Source organism: Macrobrachium rosenbergii, chromosome 20, assembly GCF_040412425.1.
Source record: "Macrobrachium rosenbergii isolate ZJJX-2024 chromosome 20, ASM4041242v1, whole genome shotgun sequence".
Taxonomy (NCBI): domain Eukaryota; kingdom Metazoa; phylum Arthropoda; class Malacostraca; order Decapoda; family Palaemonidae; genus Macrobrachium; species Macrobrachium rosenbergii.
In genome coordinates, this window is record NC_089760.1 from 18,800,892 (window position 1) to 18,822,684 (window position 21,793).

General features: G+C 32.9%; 1 long non-coding RNA gene across 1 annotated transcript in view; it reads left to right on the forward strand.

The window, feature by feature from the left end:
- Nucleotides 1-21,793, forward strand: part of LOC136848917 (uncharacterized) — a 220,222-nt gene that overhangs the window by 39,611 nt on the left and 158,818 nt on the right. The window contains exon 2 of the long non-coding RNA XR_010856179.1: nucleotides 17,479-17,584. This is a non-coding gene — a long non-coding RNA (uncharacterized lncRNA). The remainder of the gene's footprint in view (nucleotides 1-17,478; nucleotides 17,585-21,793) is intronic.

Consider the following 21,793-nt stretch of genomic DNA (forward strand, 5'->3'; position numbering starts at 1 on the left):
TTCTTGTTTTTAATTCTTATATATCAATTATCTTTTTCTTCAGAAAAATACCATGATTTCTTAGTTATTTTAAGTTATTTAGGAAAACAAAAGAATTGAATGAGTGAGGATGCAATTCATATTGCACTGTAATTTGCTTTTCAAGATGCATTTATTTTTTAATGAAACATTGCACTAGGAACTCTCGCTCGTGGAACTTCTCTTTTACGGTCTTAAACCTTGGCAACCATTTCTCACAGAAAACTATGATCCACTTCCACATTTGGATTTCAAAGCTTATCCAGATTTTAGTTGAAAATTTACATTCCAACATTGTAAACTAGTCAAAAGTGTCTATCTGGTACTTTCAGTATTTCCGTGACTTCTTTGAAGAGTTAGTTTTTTACATACTCTGAGGGAGGAAATATAGGAAATAACAGAAAAAGAAAAATAGTTTAATATCCTATAGTTATTCGTCAGTTCTAAGAATAAAGTTTCAAGCTTTGCTTTATGCCCAAATTCGTCCTTCTGTTTGAGAAGTGTATTAAGGAGGAAACACTGCAATTATTTCTCAAAACATCTCTGACGATCCCCTTCCTTGGTCATACAAAGAACTCGCTAAAGCAACATCACCATCTGCAACAAATATACAAAAAGAAAAGTAAACACACATACACGCGCAAAATTCGAGAAATTTGGTTATATGAAAAGAGGATTTGAAATAAAAGAAACATTTGGTTAAATAAATTTGAAAAACCCATTCCATTAAGTGCCCACATTTATAAATGTCACAAAAATATTGAATGGAAGAGCGTAATAAAAAGGTGGACGAAAATGGAATCCACTTTCTATAGGTTGATAGAAGAGAGAGAGAGAGAGAGAGAGAGAGAGAGAGAGAGAGAGAGAGAGAGAGAGAGAGAGAGAGAGAGATTACGTCTTACCTATCAAATAAAAGAAGAAAAAGAAACCGAAACTTATGGCAGACTTACTTAATGGAAAAATATAAAACTCGTATACTATTTGCTTGCATGGAGATATTAACTCTTATGAATAATGTAAATCACTGTGATGTTTTAGTATCCTCTCTCTCTCTCTCTCTCTCTCTCTCTCTCTCTCTCTCTCTCTCTCTCTCTCTCTCTCTCTCTCTGTGTGACACACACACATTCACACACATACCAACGCACTTTGATCCATTGAAAGGACTGTCGTCAAAAGTATTTGTATGAAATGCTCTTCATATTAAATGACCCCATACGGTCAAGGCTGCAAAATTAATTTGATTATATTCCAACATCCAGCGCTGATCCTTTTATATGAATGACCTTTTCACCTTTTAAACTGCAGAAGTACAGGTTTAATCAACAATCACATTCCGTCATAGAATTCGGGTCATGAAAACCCATTTTTCGAGTGGAACTTCGGTTTCAGAATATTATTTCAATGATATTTACCATTTTCAAAATATTGTTCAGTAATATTCGTCGATTTTAAGATAGGGATAGCCTATGTCTGGTTCATTTGCTTTAGTTATATGAATTTTACTTTTGTTCCCTCTGTTTTAGATAAGTTCCTTTTTAAAAAATTTGATACCTTTCGAATTGGTGTTACAATATTATTTATGTTTGCATATCTACGCGTATGGCCAAAGTAATCGGAGGAGGATAATAAATTGTTTCTCTCAAATTTTAATGATTATATTTTGTGTTTGTTTTTTTATTATAATTGGCAGGTACTGTAATTTACCACTGTTAAAAGGGTGAATTCTAAAAGGTGAACAATAGAAGGCTGCAATTGATTGTGCAGCTAATAAAATGTTTTTATAGCGACGGTAAACTGCGATCATTTAAAATTCCTTCAGTGAATTACCACTACGCGAGAGGTGGCCGGTGAAGTATTTCAGTTTCGAATGCGAAAAAGAAGAGGCTGCAGTTAATTATGCCACTAGTAAATTTTCACAGTTTGAGATACATTTAGTGCCCAATTACGTTTTGATAATTTTTAGATAAAAGGATGTTATGTAGTCATTGACTTGAAAATTTAAATTCTAGGGGTTACAGTTTGAAATTCAGCCACTGGGCTAATGTGGAATATAACAAGCAAGAATCTGTAATTTATATCAATAGAACTATAAGGGTAATTTAAAATAACAAGACGGAACACTTTAAATTAATTTAAGTAGTCACAGATCACAGTGGAAATGTAAATCGCTCAGAAATAGGTTTAAGGAAACATAGATACAGATCTAGGCTGACACTTTTAACACAGCATTCATTGAAACAATAACCTATCACAGTTCCTATTATGATATGAACTCAAGTAAAGTAAATCTCTGCTATGCTAACATTTTCATTCTGGTAAACTTTAACATTCCATATGGATTTGGGATACGAATTACGCATAGTTCTGATAGAAGGATGACTATTTTTTTAGACATAAAAAAAAGGCAACCAAAATTACTTAGCAAAGAAAAAGAAGAGAAATGAAGATCCCCCACTAAAGGATGGAGCTAATGAGAGTTGGGAATAATGTGCGGAAACTAAATTTAAAGCTCAGCAGTATATTGGACGAAATAGTCACCGAATCTGGCAAACGGATAGTTTACAGAATAATGATGCGAACAAAACCACTTTGATATTTCTGAGTGAACTGGTGCCAAAAGTTCTGTTCTTAAAAATACTTGTAAAGTATAATTGCTTCGGAATGATCGTGTTTTTTTTTCCTTTTCATGCTAGTAATTTTTTGTGGAGGTAAAATATGTTTGCAAATTATATATTTAAAGTAGAGTGAAATGAAGGATTTCACACTTTCACAATGTTGTCGTTATAGTTTCTCAAAGTATACTTTGTGTTATTTACATTTTCTGTGGTGAATTAAAGACGGCATTAGCATCGTTTCACAATATCCTGCGTTATTACATTGTGTTTGCTGTCGTAAACATCAGCACACTGCAGTTTCTTTGAACATACTTTGGTAACGACAACAATAAACTAAGTAGGGAAAAATCCGGATCCGCACCAAATGTAACTAATGGTTCGGGGAATAAAGCACATTTAAAAAGCAGAAAATCCTTTCGCTTGTTGTTACGTAATCCTGCTTACATACAGACGCACTAAAAGATAAACTGGACAGGTTCCTGGAGATGGTTATTATTTCAATTATGGCCCTTATTGAAAACTGTAAGCTCTTTTCCGAGATAAATAATGATGCGGTACGAAAATTGGTCGACTTTCATACAGACTCGATTCCATATATTAGTATCCTGCTGACACACGAACTAAATATATATATATATATATATATATATATATATATATATATATATATATATATATATATATATATATATATATATATATATATATATATATATATATATATATATATATATATATATATATATATATATATATTACACAAATATATAATATACATAGATATATATGTGTGTATATAATACAGATATCTGTATGAGAGTCGACTAATTTTCCTTTACATTTTTAGTTATCTCGGAAAAGAGAGCTTATTTATTTATTTATTTATTTATTTATGCATTTTTCCCTTTTCTTACTGATGTGATCAATAAGGTTTCACTATTCTAATTTAATTCTCATCTATCATTTTAGGATGAAGTTGGTAGCCCCGTGCCATTCTTCACCCGGGCTGAGGTGGCTAGGCTTTTAATAGCTACCAGCGAGGGAGCTTAGTAATAATTGGACACTGGGCTCGTGATCTCGTGTTTAAATTTTCTTTATTTATCACTTCTGAAAAGGACTTGAACAAGAGCAGCAGTGATTAAAAGACATTTTGAAGATTCATTTGCTTTGGGATTTTGTTGAATGGTTAGCTGTGCGAACATAGAAACGACAAAATAGAGAAACGAATAACGAAAAAGATATAATTTTAACCATTGGGATCCTAATTAACATGGGATTACGTTGCAGAATAAGGATAAGATTTGCTTAAAAATTTTGAAAAAGAAATGTCGCATAATCATTAAAAAGATGAAATAAATTATTTATTCTTCACATTGGCTTCTTTTGATACAGAATCCAGAAGTTCGATACATCAACGCGAAGAGAAATATTCTATTCAACTAATGATCTTTTCGGAAAAACCTCCACTTAAAATTGATTCTAAAAACTGTATCAAATTTTATTAATTGTTTAACGGTAGAAACTCCCTACAAATTAAATCTGGGTTAATCTTCCAGATATATATCCATAACAAAAATATGTGACTCCTAATGAGAGTAATGCAATAAGAAGACCCGAAATAAATACTTATTCAAATTAGAGACGAACTGGATAACAGAATCACGTTCAGAAAAAGTAAAGACCAGAACGCTTAACCAACATGAACTAAACCTGACCGACACGCACCGTTTCCGTCTGAACACTACTTGCACTGCAATTCCAGCCTCCCGAGAGGGGCTGGCCGAATTTCTCTTCTTTTCCCAGATTTTATATTTCTTTTTTTTACTTTCCGCTTTTTAGATTTTTCTCAGTGAAGTTTTTTCACTGAGTATTATTCATGGGTCTTGGGGCATTGTGTGTGATTTTCATTCTAGCACTCCAGCTGAGGAGCACGTAATATAAATTAACATGTAAAATCATGTAATGTAATAAATAAAAACTGAAACAGATTTATAAACACCAAGATAATCAGATATCATATTGACAAATGGAATATTAAACAAATTAAACAGAAAGAGAAAGACGGATGAATAATAAATAATTTATATATATATATGTGTGTGTGTTTACATATATGTATATATATATTATATATATGTACGCACACACGCATATATATATATATATATATATATATATATATATATATATATATAGAGAGAGAGAGAGAGAGAGAGAGAGAGAGAGAGTCAGTCTAGTATTATAATTACAGGACTATATTCTTAGGCCATACATTTCATCTACAGTAGATTAGTGGAGAATATTCTCATTATACGACAATACGTCAATCATACGAGCCTTGCGATTACATAAGGTTATGAACTGAAGTTATTTACTGTGAGATGAGGGATGAAGATCAAATTTCGATCAATAAAACAATGAATCAATGAATTCCACCAAACTTTACCACTTTCTCTTGATTTTGCTACTAAAGGAAATATTGAAGTGGTAAAACAAATACAGCACAATACAAAATCTGAAGCAAAAATAGAATCTCTTAGTTACATCCTTTGCAACAGAACTGTTAACATTTGAATGAGAAATAGGTTCTCGTCCTTGATGGGTCTCCTTATACTGAATGAGCGAGATTTAGTCTTGCTTGGTAAGTCTCTCCGAACATGTAAACATCATAAACCAGTAATAGCAGCAAACGACCTGGCACTGCATCGAATAATCTCTACATCTGTTTGAAACCTCGATCATAAGACGAGCTCTGGAGAGCAGACGGCAATGCTGGAACTATCTTGATTTGCTCAGTGTGTTTCCGCCTTGGCCTCTCTTTATTCATATTTCCTCTCAAAATGAAAATAAAATTTCATAACATATACATTATTATAATATTTATATTATGAATGACCAAGAATATTAAAGCGCGTAAGCTTTTTCGCCATTTTGTCGTCTAAAGATATGATTTCCCGTCATTAAATGACACTCACGGGTTGCTCTATGAGCAAGAGCCAGTGCTTGCATAAATCCATCTCAGTCATAAACAACAACAACAATCCTCTAAATGTTTATTTTACTTTGATACGCAATTATTAACTTTTCTTACCTCCCTCAACTCCTAATCACTGTTTACTGTGTGAATTGGTATTTTCTGGCTCTAATAATGCATCTGACGCAAAACCATCACTGAAGCCAATTTCATCACGCAAAACAATGTTGATTACACTAACTACCAATAATGATATTAACTGGAACTTTCCTTGTCTCGGGAGGGGAATTTAGAGTAATCAGTAGTTCTCCATTTGCTCCCCCCGATCACCTCATCCTTCATGCGCTGACTGGCGTTAATTGATATTGTGAAGGGGAGAGGATCGTCTTACCTACGATCGAAGGTCTTTAAATGAAATCCTTATGAGGCAAGGCGTGACAGAAGATCATGGTGATCCCTCTGTTGAGAACTGATGGACAAGTGCAAAACAATCTGAGATACTCTTGAATGAAAACACGCTACAGAAAATAAAACGTTCACTTTATAAATATATCAAATACGAAAATATGAAAAGCTAAGAAAAGCAACGTGAAGGAAGAAAATCAAGTACATCCAGACGCTCATTCCATTCATTAGGACCCCGAGTTTAAGAGACGGTAACTACCAATAAGGTGATTACCAGCCTCCCCTCTTGCTCATCTCGTCTGAATCCTGTTTCTGACTCCGAGATTATCCTCAGCGTAGTCAGGTCGTTTGCTGTCATTACCAGCAAATGATGTTTGCCTGTTGGAATAATTATGAAGTTAACTTGAGCTCATTATTTCTTGCTTGAACCATCATCGCTTGCGCGAATTGCAAAGGTTGCCAAGGATTCATAACTAACCTGGATTTAAAATCTCCACTGAGTTGTGTGGATTTGGTTTTAGGTTCGTCGTGCTTTGTGCGTTCATCTCGATTCAAAAGTAAAGTTTACAAAGTTATTAGTGACGTTCCCTCTTTATAATTTAGCAAGATTTCAAAGACTGACTGCAACCGGCCTCGCTCCTCTTATTTCCTGGCAAAACCAGATACATCAGCGTTTGCTCTGCGACTCAGATATACTTCTCTTGCGATAGTATCCCTGGTAGCGAACCTTAATAGCATCTCTGTACCAGATGTTACAAGTTACTTTCTCTCTCTCTCTCTCTCTCTCTCTCTCTCTCTCTCTCTCTCTCTCTCTCTCTCTCTCTCAGCGTATTCAGTTTCATTGACCTACTTCTTCGTTATTTCAGCTTGCTTATCACCATCACTTTTTTTTTTCATCATTCCCTTACCTTGTTCCGTATTGTTGCAGCTGTTATATAATATTCCAAATGCCATTTTCGGATATATTACATTCAATTTAAACCGTCGATAATCCCAAGAATATGGAAATGTGATTTTTTCTTTCGTAAGACATCATAAATGATGAAGATTGGGGGAAGGGGGATGTTGAAGATAAATTGTCGTTTTATGAAATTCCGTGATAGTGAATCTTGATAGAGTTTAGTACGCTGATCAAAGGAGATAAAAGTCCCTTTGCTGATAGACCATAAGCCGTATTTTTTTTATGTGTAGAACCTACAAGGTTATCCATTTTATAGTGAAAACGTACACTTTTTTTCGTAACCTAACGGATATCTCAATTGTTATTTATGAATTATCCGAAATGCATAAATGTTGTAGCAATCATTGATCTCCGAATCTTGAATATTTATTTGACAAACACCTGAACTACACAGAAGTCCTTTCAAGCGTAATTAGAAACAAGTGTTAAACAATTCCAATGTTTATATTTATCCCCCCTGTTCCTTCAAGTTTAGTTACCGTTACCTTCAGTACTGATATGAAATTACTGTAATTAAACACTTATAAAAAGCTAAGTCCATGAGATTTTCAAGCCAGAAGCTTCCTTTGTTCTTTTCCCAAGACAAAGGAGGAAAACTGTAAGAAGACATCTTGCTCTAAAAAAAAAAAAAAAAAAAAACTCTTCTCTTCAGTCACGGTAAATTAAGTCAGTGAGCAGGTGTCAGGAACTGGAATTATTAAGCTTTTTGTTTTGTTTTTATTCACTTACCCGCTTTTTCAATTCAAGAGGCTAAAACCTTTGTATTCGTTTTGACTTCTTTTTCTATTGAATGGAGAACCGTATTTTCTTTGAAAGTTCTCCGGGTATTACGTTATAAGCCTTGTAGTAAACTGTAAGGTGATTAGTTGTTCTTGTTATAATCCTCACTTCGTTCTAGAAATTTCTTTCCTAAAGTGAGCTTTATATTTTTTTCAACATGTTTGTTACAGGAAGCGAGACTAGAGCAAGACCAAGTATGTGCAGTTGAATTGTAACAAAAGAGCACATAATCAGCAAGTAAATTTCATGGCATGATGTTTAAAAAGTTGATACAAATATTGACACATGGATCAGATATAGTTTTCCGTTACTGATAAGACTGAATATTTAAATAGTGCTTATATTCTACTTAAAATTACTTTTGGCATACAGCTCATATCTTCAAAGCTCACAGTGATAGTATAGATTACCATTTTCTAATACACACGCATACACCATATATATATGTATATATATATATATATATATATATATATATATATATATATATATATATATATATATATATATACATACATACAGTATATATATGCTTAAAAAATCACAGTAGATGCACGTGACTTCAGTGTATAATCGAATCCCACAGGAAAATGACAGGCAGAAGTTCAGTCCCAAGCGCTTTCACGTTTATTAACTCATCGTCTGGGCACAAAAATGTGGCCGCCAGACGATGCGTTAATAAACGTCAAAGCGCTTGGTACTGAACTTCTGCCTGTCATTTTCCTGTGGGATTCGCTTACATATATATATGTATATGTATATATATATATACATATATATGCTTTATATATATATATATATATATATATATATATATATATATATATATATATATATATATGTGTGTGTGTGTGTGTGTGTGTGTGTGTGTTTAAATGGACCGCCCGAGCAGTAGAAAAGTATATTTGAAAAGGAACAGGTATAATTAATCAAATATCCTATTCCGATATGAAATGTCAAAAGAACTTGCATAAAGATACGGTTGCGGCTCTCCCATGTCTCCTGCTTGCCATAAGGCTGGATATCAGAAGAGGGCTGAATCCAGGATTAATAATCCTGGCTTGCGGAACACCCGAGCGTTATTCCAAGTGCCAACAAACCTCAGCGATATGGTACAAGTGAAAATGTGTCTTAACGAAGGTCGAAATCTCAGAGAAAATATGCTTAAAAGTATATTGGAAGAAACAGTTAAATATTTTACTCTTATATGATAAAACTAAAGTCTCATGTAAAAAAAAATAATTAAACGAATATCTTACTTTGTTATGAAATCTAAACTTAGGAATGAAAGATGTACCCGCAACAAATGTTTGAATAAGAAAATATCTAGTCAGTAGTGATCTTCCAAAAGTAAACTAACTATCAAATTTAGAAGTTTTCTGAGAAAAATCATGAAAAAAATATTGCAAAGACTTTTAAAAATACCCCTAACACAAATTTGGCAGTCAAATTTGACTGGAACCAAAAAAGTTAAATAAAGGTGGCCCATGTAAACATTATTGCTATTTCGTACCGGCAAGTTATTCAAGAAAGTACTTGTAGATGTTTTTTCTCCGTGAGACAGTTAGATTTTATAGATATTCTTTATAACACGCAGATTTCCATCGCTGCGCTGAATAATCCTGATGGGTTCCGGCGCTTGGTCTTCAAGACCTAAAATTCATAGTCAATCAATCAGTCAATCACGGAAAAATTCATACAATACATTAAGATATTTATCAATGGAATTTCTGCCATTTCATTAGAAAATTTTTCAAACTTGGGATATCTTTATCAGCAGTCACGATTGATTTTCTCTTATTTGGAATACAGAACGATATTTTGGCTTTTCAGTATTCCAGTTAGTCTATTACACGTTTATTTAACATTCCCTAGAGGCCCTATGAAGTGCCTTTGCGTATGTACACATTATGCTAGAGAACATTTAATATCAGTTTGACCTTTAAGAATGGAGTATTGAAAATTAAAAATAAAATCGATACGCGCATTAATTTCTTTTATTGCGTTTCCCATTCTTTAAGTCAGTGACTATGGTCATATAGTTTCTTCATAATTTTTCTCCACGGTTGTGGATATCGAAGTATACCGTACTTTGAGCTACTTTGAGAGAGTAAAAGAAATATTTTTGGAAGTAATATCTCACCACTCTTCAACAAAAGCATGGAAAACGTCATTTTTCCTCTTATACAGCTTCTTAAGCATTTCTCTCCTAGATAATTTTCTCTCTGGAAAAAAATCACGTTTCTGTGTTAAAGCAAGAAAGCATTCTTTAGTAAGTACTCAAACTGTTGAAGTTTGTACGTCTACACTAATTTTATCTGTTTACCTCTCACATTAAAAGAAAGCAGCCTTCCGGAAAGGAATCTCGGGAAACCTTTCCTGAAGATCTGCATGTTCTTCAGATAATGAAACGGTTAAATCATTGATCAAATTTGAGTTACAAACAATAGATTATTATGAATACGAAGAAAGCCTCCTCATAATCCAATGGTTTCAAGCTGGCCCGACTAGCAAACTTGAAAGGATCAGCCAAAACGAAGGAAAACATCTTAGCCTTGTTTCAGATGTACCTCTGGACTAAAGCGAGCGGTGAATCAGGTTCAAGATAGCTAGATTACTCTAGTGGGTCGAAGTTAAAGTGAAATGCATTAGTCTAGTAACCTTGTTCCAAAATACTTGCTAATAACACGAAGGTTAATACAAAAGTAAGCTGTTTGCTCTTAGAGAAAAGGTGCACACACACACACATAATATATATATATATATATATATATATATATATATATATATATATATATATATATATATATATATATATATATATATATATATATATATATATATATATATATATATATATATATATCTCACGATATGGACTAAGGAATTGCAAATACAAAGCTCCTAACTAATTGCACAGTTGAAATTGTGTTTAAACATTACATCAATATATTGCTATAAAAACTGGAATTAGTAAGATTATCGCCTCCCAATTAAGTGAAGAAAATAATTAGATCGAAGAAAATAAATTTTGTTTGTAAGCAACAGTAAATTTCTCAGAGATTCCTGCTGATTATTCAAATATAAAGTAGATGATTCACAGTCAGTGAATAGTTATTTCAGTTCATCAGATACAGTTTAAACATAAATCTACAATGCTCACCATAACGTCCCATAGGAATTTGTTAGATAATGCTTTGTTTACGATTCTGTTTCAAACCTTAATATAATGCGGTATTTTACTGTAAATCCTTTTCAACTTTGCTGCAACGTGAATCATTTGGTGAAATATTGTGATATAAGTTTGAAAGAAATACATATGATAGCCAGAGAGACAAAATTATATTTGTTTTTCAGGAAGTCCGTGTTCTCTCAACATTCTCCCTAAAACAGCAGAAACAGATAATCAACGATCGTGATTAGCACATGGAAAAACAGCTATCTAAAAAGCTTTTTCCTCTATACCATAGTAAATTGAAAATATTTATATATTCATCTTTACTTTGCTACAGCAGCGTGTTACGTTAGTGAACAGTATTGATTAAACCTTCAGTTCCTGTTGGATTTTCAGAGCCATAAAAAGTGCGATATTGTTTCGGGAGCTACACAATCATTTGCTTCCTCGTCTCTGTGTAAATTGTCACATACGAATCAAAGTTAGCTGTTGTGTGACTTAATTGCTGCAATACGACCCATTCTTTTTATTGCACACAGAAAAGCAACAATGCATTGAAGCCAGTGTCAGTGCCGTTTGAAATATTGCAAAATATACTGTAACATCGGAGATTACCTTTCAAAATGACTTTGTTTCCATTAAAGATGGACTCCATCTTTGCAATGGGCAGTAAAAGGCTATATCTCGCGTTGATAACGAGGGATTACCTAGTTAACACTGAAGTTTTCATCTTCAAGAAATTTATCTAAAAGAGAGAAAAGTATCCACAGAAATTAAACGCTCTTGATGATTTTAAACTTCTTGCAAGCGAATACAGATATTTGACAAGATATGTAATAAATTTTCGAAATCCCAGTTTTTGCCCGTAATCATTCACTGGAAGACATTGTTTGTTGAATTATTCTCTCTCTCTCTCTCTCGCCACCCTCCTCGCACTACTCATCTGCTTTCAATTAGTACCCTGTTGAATTTTTCGTCTCTTGCAAAAATTGTTAGTATCCATTAAACTCTTGATTCAGCTGAGTTAATGCAGACTTTAAATGAAAATATTAGCAAAATTCAACAAATAATGCTTCCAATGTTTGAAAATGGAGTTTCCAAAAGTCGTGCTGTTTACAGCAATGAATAAATGGAATGAGCTTTTCGTAATGCAACACTACAGCTCTGAAAACATTGTCATTAGTTAACCAATGAATTAGGACAGCAGATATACTGAAAGACAACATGTTGCTCTGAAGTTAAACTGGTATTTCATGTTACAAAATGAACAAAGAAGAGGTAATAAATGGGAAGTGACTTTTTTCTCTGACATTTCCCGGGAATTGGCGATATAACATTTACTCGTTCATTTTGACTGATGAGATGCAAAGGTTAATTTCTAGGTACGTGTATTTTCATAGAAGACGCTTCGGAGTTTTTGTCGAAGAGAGAGAGAGAGAGAGAGAGAGAGAGAGAGAGAGAGAGAGAGAGAGAGAGAGAGAGAGAGAGAGAGGGTGTGAGGCTATGAAGAAGTGAATTTGCTAGTTACGAAGTTTTATACGAAAAGAGCAAAAGAGAAGTTTTTTTTTTTTTTTAATCTTACTGCCTTCCGAGTTGTCTTTTTTCTACCTTCCTGCTTTGTTTCCTTTGTCACATATTTTGTTTGTTGTTTATGCTAATTCGAATATCTGGCAAGGGAAGCAAGAAACCGCTCCCCTGTTTCTAACGTACCTACCCAACAAGTTTCATCAAAATCTAAGAAAATTTAAATGTTGAACTTATATATGTGTGTATATATATATATATATATATATATATATATATATATATATATATATATATATATATATATATATATATATATATATATATATATATATATATATGTATATATATGTGTAGTGAATATATATATAATATACATGTATGTAAAATTTATATGTAAATTATATATGTGTGTGATATATATAAATTATATATATGTATGCATATATATATATATATTCAATGTTCACTTATATATAAAGTCTTTGTATTGGCGAGTGACCTTGAAGAATTAGTCAGTCATAATTCCCCCCCAAAAATACCTTCGACACATTGTGTCCAATTCTAGAGAACAGCGACTTCTCTTTTCCTTATCTATTTTTTATTATCAGGGCTGGTAATTCTGGTTTTTGTGTTATACGCTACAATTTCAAAAGCCAGTCTATATTGTTGACCTATTTATAATACCATAAATATATAAACGCCATCCCAAAATTAAATGACATTTTCCTTTCTTGATGATGTTATGATAAAAATGTAATGACTGAAAATACTGTTCTACCAAATTTAATCTCGGTTTACTCATACAAACTTTCACTAATTATTTTTAAAGGTCGGTAGGTCTGGATTTTAATAATGACCAACATTATCAAGCATTATGACAGTACTAACTCCAGTTAACTTGTAAACTCACAATTGGAATTTTTTTTTATTCTTTGATTTGTAGTAATGTTTTTTGCTAATTACCCCGTAACATTTTCATGTATTTACATATTTTTTCAAGTCACAGAAAAGCAAAACTGACTTTCTGCTTTCCGTGTTATTGTATGGAGGTAGAATTTAGACTGGATAATTATAGGAAAAACGTGAACTTTAGAGAATTTCGTCTCATGTTACAAGACCTGAACGCAAGTGAGAGAGAGAGAGAGAGAGAGAGAGAATTCATGCCGGGGTAATTTTCCAGCTGTTGTATATATTTTCCTTCTTTTTATGGCACAGTTTGCGAAACCGAATTTCATAGTTTATTGTCGCTGTAATAGTTTTATTATTGCGTTAGTTATTTCCAATATCTGTTATTGCCAAAAAAAAAATAGTATTAATATGTACCCATGTCCAAAGAGAGATATCGTTTCAATTCGAAGGAAAACATTTGAAATAATATATTTTCATTCAGTTCTTCTATGTTGTAATATTTTTTTTTTTTTATTCAATTCAGTTCTGTTATGGAGTGTCGACGTTAATTCTGGGGGGACAGCATAAATAATCACTGCGATTTTTTATGACAGCTCCTGACAAGCGAAAATGACACTTTGTAACACATTTATTAGCGCGTGTTTTATGTATAATTTGCAATGACGCATGACATTGGGAAAGGATTTCTGTTTTGCCACGCAAACAACGTAAGTATCAATATATCTTTTTCTTAGAATATTTTATGTTTATTCTTGATGGTTCTTTTACCACAGATAAAACTATATTTCATGGTACTGAGCGGTAAGTCTTGCTTCGCAGATTATTAAATAAATATGTCACATGAGACTTTCAAATTTAAAGCACTATTTTCATCCATAATCTCTCTCTCTCTCTCTCTCTTTATATACACACACACACACACACACATTAGGAATATCAGAGCAGGAAAGTTTATATATATATATATATATATATATATATATATATATATATATATATATATATATATATATATATATATATATATAAAACTTTCCTGCTCTGATATTCCTAGTTGACATCAGTGTTTCATGCCCACTAGCCTCATAGTTACTGGGCATTAGATGCCCATGATTCCTGGCATCGATTGAAATGCAGACCAAAACCATTACATTATTTCAGTAGTTAGGCTGTCTGTCCCATTTTTGTACACGCCCTCTTAAACATGGTATGAATATCTGTATAAAAAAATTATTTGTGATGGTGAAGTTAGTTAATTAACTGTAGGAGGTTAACATTTAACATTATCAAATGACACTCACGGGTGATGTGCATGCCTTTTCAAATAACGTATTAAATAGATTGAATTTCTTTCAGTAACTGGCAAGAAATTTCTAAAACTAATAATTTAATGGAATATTTTCTATATGAATTCCTTCACTTTTTAAAAAGACCAACAATTGAAAAAGCTTACACAAAAGAACTATGCATAAAATCCTTGTAACTCAAGTTGCACGCTTACAGATACATCTCTGATTTCATGCAGGAATTTATTTGTTCTAAAAAAAATCATTTTAATCATTATAAAAGTTGATATTATTCAATGATATTACATTTGTATAACATCTTACATTCTCCCACAGAATAGAAAGAGAAAGGGAGAGAGAGCAAGTTAAATTCAGCATCCGAAGAACAGTTTCAAAGCTCCAACCACGAGCGTCTAAAAAAAAATTCACAAGGCCCTTGCTCAGCCATTGACTTTCTTGGAAAAACTCCTTTTCTGAATGGAAATTACCTTTTTATTCAGATGAATTTCTTTTCTGAATCAAATGAAGCTCTTCAGAAAACATTTTGTAAGAGCCCTGACTCCTTGACCTTACGCTAGGAACCAGTGTTTTGAAAAACAGCGTCTTTTGGGCCACAAAAATTGTGAATTAAGAACCATTCATTCCAGTAAACACCCTCCCCACCAACCCCCCTCCCTTTTCTCTCTCTCTCTCTCTCTCTCTCTCTCTCTCTCTCTCTCTCTCTCTCTCTCTCTCTCTGTTTTTCTTTCCCTCAGTATTTCTTTGCTCTTACTGTCACGGACGGTTCATTTCCCTTTCTGCTACCCTTTCTTTCACCTCATTTTTTTTTACTCTTTTTCTCACCTGTTGCCTCATTATCAGTCCCATATATCTTCTGATTAATTGTATCTTCCTTTTCCCCATATTTCTATAGGACATATTACCAACCAAATTTCTATAGGACGTATATTACCAAACTCGCAGCATACGAGAGTACTAAGAGACTTATATCGTGAATCTGACCTCATGTTCGTTAAAACCACATTACCTTTATTATGGTGAAGTTTAATCGGTCTATTGTCCGTATTATTGTCATATTTGAAGCATTAATGTAACAAAAACATCAATACTGTGAAGTTTATGGTATCAGTACGTGTTATTGTTTTTGTTATTATTACTGTAAAAAATCACAGTCAGTATGCAGTAGTATATTGCGTTATTATTACATCATTATTAAATCTCACTTAGAGTATGATAGTGTATTGTTTTCATCCTTATTTTTACTGCTGTACTTATATCTTTTATCATAGATTGATTTGAAGCGTTTCTTTAAATAATCTCCAAATAATGTCCAGTTGTAAGAAAGGTCAGATTCTACCGAATTTTAACTGAAGATTAACTGTGGTTGTCGAAATAATGACCTTTGGCACTACATTGATATTCTCTGGCATGGTGAATTTTACTGACATGTGCGAAGAACTGGGCAAAAACGTAGTTGTTATTATCATCATCATCATTATAATTAGTACTATTATTCGAAATGCGCAAAAAAACAGCCTAGAACAAAACAATCCTTATAATAAGCCGAAAAGCAAGTCACCGTGAAGTGTGATGTCAAACCCCGAAAAATAATAAAAGTAGAGAGAAGAGACTAAAAGACGAACAGAAAATACACATACACAAATAACATAATTCTACACAGAAACAGCTGAGTAAAACAGGAAAAGTAAGGTAATTTCAATGATATTTCTGTCTGTTACTCATTCATTTCAATTTATTTGTAAATATGTTTTCCATTGTTGATTTTTCAATTTTACTTTTTCTTTATGAAGCATTGTTGTCTAGTTTCTGTATTTTGTTGTTTAATGCTTTCATCAGAAGCCTGTGAAGTGTAATTCTCTCTTAGTCACAATTTGTGTTTCTCTGTCTCTCTAGTTCTGTTTCCTTGTTTTTAATTCCATTGACACCTAATCAACTCACTGGTTCCTTCATATCAAATTTTAAAGGATAATGCTTGCAGTCATTTAAATCTCTGTTTAAATCATAATGCCCAGAAGAATGGGAAACAAAATCAACTTCCAAACTAAAAAAAAAATAATAACAACCTGCTTAAAGAAGGGTTAAAGTGATGAATATACTGTAATCACTGTTATACAGTGGAAGAGTAAGAGAGAATCGGCAGTGTAGGTATTAAAAGTAAGTAAAGATATTTAAGACAGCAGTATATAAAAAAAATTGTTAAAATATTTTAATCTGCTTTTAAAAGAACAATGGTAAGTCCTCTCATAATAGTAGTACGTGATAAATATGGAAAAAATAATCATAATACCTTACCTGTTACTTTTCAGGCATTCAAAAATTTACAAGACATTAGAGCTTGAATTATCCTCAATACATAAATATCTGTCTGCAATAATTATTCTTACTATAATATGTAAAGAATTTGAGTGAACCAAGTTTTGTTTTTCTATAGAAAAATAATTGACTCTTGACAACTCTTAAACCGCTTTGGGAGCAATATTTCATATATCTTGTATATAAATTGATAACAGTACCCACTCATTAAATGTATACAGTAAATAGATGGTGAGTTGGAAACTATGCATCTAAGGAACAAAGCACTGTTATTATTACTAGTAAAACTTTTTTCGTGCATCATTTCAACCCCATATCAAAGCTGTAGATTATATAGATGATGCTTTAAAAATGACATTAGTATACATAATTTCAGAAAACCGAAATAAAATGTAAATGATCCAGTCTCTAGTTACGCAAGACAGGTTACGTTCCCTTAAAAATTCTCAAGAAATTTAAGATTGACGCTAAATATTTATTTCTCTTTTCATCAGGGATACCCCAGATCGTCGCAAGCAGCGGGAGACGGAGCATTACATAGCATCGTTCCTCTGGCGGAACAAACCTCCCAGCATTGCTCATGAGAAGGCAACTTTAAAGGTACATTTCATCAGGAAAGTTTCTTGAAGCTGTTACATTTGATTTTGAATTTTTAAAAGACTGTCTCTATAGAGAGAGAGAGAGAGAGAGAGAGAGAGAGAGAGAGAGAGAGAGAGAGAGAGAGAGAGAGAGAGAGAGAGAGAGAATTATTCCCCAGGTAAATCGACTTTGACTTGACAGGTGTAATATTTATGCGTGTAAAAAAAAACCTTTTCATAGGAATGAAAAACTTATAATCCAAACACACACACACACACACACACACACACACACACACATATATATATATATATATATATATATATATATATATATATATATATATATATATATATATATATATATATATATATAGTCCTGCTGGTGAACGGTTTAGATGGAATTCCAGATGAAGAGTGACTTATGAGTAGGTTTCATTTAAACCAAAGGCATAGCTATCCATTTCATCCAAAATTACTTGCCAATCCTTTCTTTAAACATTCGATAGAAATGTGGCATGAAGATTGATACTATGCGCTGCTTCCGATATGGACGTAAATTTCTTTATTTGTAAGGACTGTGTACCATGCTTGCAGATAAACACTATGAGAACTATTTATCATCGAGAATAATGATATATGTCTTGCGGCCAGCCAGTCTTCCCACCTTGGTTCTGGAGGGCCGTTTTCAACGATATCTATTAGCGAGACTAATGTTCCACGTCGAGTGGCAGGCCAGCCAATCAACATTTTTGTTTATGTCACGTGAGAGCCAATCAGCGCTTAGGAATTCACTATTCGTTGAACACTCGTGATTGTTTCGTAAGGAAACAAATTTATTGCTATTGTCGTCGGTATTCTGATTCATTAAGTCATAATGAGTTTAGTCAATGATGATTCTTAGAAAGCGTTCGATGTGGTGGGACCGTCCCTGGATAGTGTGAAAAACCAAAAATGAAAATAACTGTGTCGGTGGTTTCTACGTTATAGTTAAAGCTGCTATGGATATTTTTTCTTGTTCAGATGATGGTGAGTGTGATGATTATGAGCATTTTCCGGTAACAGATCTTGGTCACAGTGTTGTTAATGAGCAAGGCAGTTTCAAAGTCACTTAACGAAAAGAAATAAACAGTGATAATAAAGAGGAGGGAAAGGGAAAAAGTAAAGGTAAGGCTAATATTGCGATAGTAACACAACAGATGACGAATGAGTACATCCCTCTAACAGTAAAAGTGATACAAAATGTAATTATCCATCCTGCTGTGCCACAAGCAGCCCCAGATATGTGGGTAAGTGTGCCATCCCCATCAGTTGTGAAACCAGTGCCAGTGCCACCATCAGCAGTTCCCAGCCTTTGGAACTTTCTGTTTGTGAGGCTGAACACTCAGTACAGCTTGAAAAAGAAGAAAATGTTTAGTAAACCAGAAACATGCGCTTCTTATGCTGCTAAAAGGCAAAAAAGAACCTTTGCCTGGCCTACCAAAACTTTGTTAAAAAGGCTGGTACCAAGAAAACTGTTCCACCACGAAGGGCGGGTCCCTTTGCAACTGCAAGAACAAGTATTTTTCTAAAATGGCGGATGAGACGATTAATGTGATCTTCAAGGCATATTGGTCAGTGGGGGAATACAACTTGCTGACAGAATGCCTCCAAAGAAATATTCGCAGGGAACCCATCAAGAGGAAGCTATCTGAAGCCGAGAACGCAATTACTGGACATTGGGCTACTCTTTACCCTCAAGGGCAGGGGAAATACTGCTAAGTAAAAGACTAACGTCGAAAGGCCTTGCAGCACTCCGCTGTTTCTCTTTCCTTCATGGATTTTGTCTTTATATATATATATATATATATATATATATATATATATATATATATATATATATATATATATATATATATATATATATATATATATATAGTCTCAGTAATTGGGCGGCTACTTGGAAATCTCTTAGCTAATGTAAATAATAATGAGAACCTTCATAACGATAAATAATATTGCCAAGACCAGGAAGAACATTCTTCATTGTACGAGCTTTCAAGGTATAAAACCTCATCATCAGGCTGAAAAAACCGAAATGCAAGGATGAGAATCAATAAAATTACAATAAAATGAATTGTCATAATAAATCTTCAGCAAAAATACTAACGAAATATATAAAATGAACAAGTAAATACAAACTAAAAGGGTGAAACGTAAAATAACGAAAAATTAATAACACACACATAAAAATATGAAAATAAAACTAAGGTGAAATGCAAACAAACTACCACTCACAAAGTAAAACCAAGGTATTTAACGACCTAATTGAGTACCTACTATGAAATTACACGATAGCTAGTTGAATACCAGACATTGTTGTTGTTCAATTCCGGCTTCATCTTTTTAATAGTCAGCGACTCTGAAATTAAAAAAATGACAACTAATTATCCTGTCCAGTCTATTTGAACAAAAACATGACAGTACCCAAGGAAAGAAAATCCAGGTCAGTGAAAGGATGGTCCTGTGCTAAACTGTGTTCTCTAATGGCAGAAAAAGGGTGGTTTGGAAAGGGGAAACCTAGTTCTAATAGAAAGGCCTCTGTGTTCCAAAATTCTGTGTCTGAGCCAGCGATGAACTGGATCCCACGTATCGAAACAGACCACACTGCGAACAAGTGAACAAGTAAACGACACAGGAATTAAGGTCCACAGGCAGGGTTAGTAAAGGCTTTGGATGTCTCTCAAAAGTGATCTTATTGTAAAAGGATTACAGTAAACAAACCGGAAACTAATTTGAGGGAAACAATGCTTAAGTATTTCTTGTAACTTTTTTCGGACCATATAGCTACTATGACCAAGGTAAGGCAATTTAATGTACTTTACATCTTTACTAGCAGTACTGTACCAGTTAAATATTTTACTTTGTGAGTGGTAGTTTGTTTACATTTCACCTTAGTTTTATTTTCATATTTTTATGTTTGTGTTTTTAATTTTTCGTTATTTTACGTCTCACCCTTTTAGTTTGTATTTACTTGTTCATTTTATATATTTCGTTAGTATTTTTGCTGAAGATTTATTATGACAATTCATTTTATTGTAATTTTATTGATTCTCATCCTTGTCGGTTTTTTAAGCCTGATGATGAGGTTTTATTTACCTTGTTCATTTTATATATTTCGCTCGTACAATAAAGAATGTTCTTCCTGGTCTTGGCAATATTATTTATCATTAAGCTATAATATATATAATATATATATATATATATATATATATATATATATATATATATATATATATATATATATATATATATATATATGTGTGTGTGTATGTGTATGTATGTATAACACACTTATATACAACCTTGCCTTTTTATTCACAGATAAATAAATATAATATACATTATATATATAGATATACATTCAGACATACATACATTCATAAAAAAGGCTCCAACACCGATTGACGCATAGGACCTCTGAAATTCTGCCATCTTATCGACTCATATATGTCTAATTACATAAGGAATTTGAAATAAAGCTTTATGGTAACTCTAAAAATATGAAATGCCATTCATGACATATACCCAGAAAGCAATAATACGCAGTGTTTTAAATATTTCCAGATCAGATATTCTTTTGACTGCACCTTTTCCGCCGTTTAGAGAGGAAATCTTGATATCTTATATAAGTCGAACTCCTCGAATGGCATTCTACCAGAATTCTTTGAATTTCCTTTCAATTGAATTCCCTGTATTCGAAAGGAATAAAATTACTCACAGGTCATTTTCCAAAATGTTTTGCTAGACCCTGTAAAAGGGAATGTTTTGTACGTAAGAAATAGAATTCTGTGTATTACTCTCAACTTAAAAATTATTCACATTCATTTGTGGCAAAAATATATTCCATCTCTCCGGAGCTGAATTGCCAAACATTTTAAGATGATAAGTATTTTTTATTTTTGAGAATATTGAAGAAAAAGATTAAACATCTCTCTTTATTTGCTTTTGTATTGTTTAGAAAAGTTTATACAATTCTTTCAAGCGCATTCTAATATTGCAGTACTCTAACGAAGCAATAATGTTTCACAGTCTTTTTGTGTGATAAGGTCGGGATTCTTTATTTACGAACCTTTCAAATGTATACGGAAAAGCTGTGGGCATCGAAATGGGAAATAGATGGTCTGCATTATTCTGCTAAGCCATATATACACTTACACACACACGCATACATGCGCGTGCACACACACAT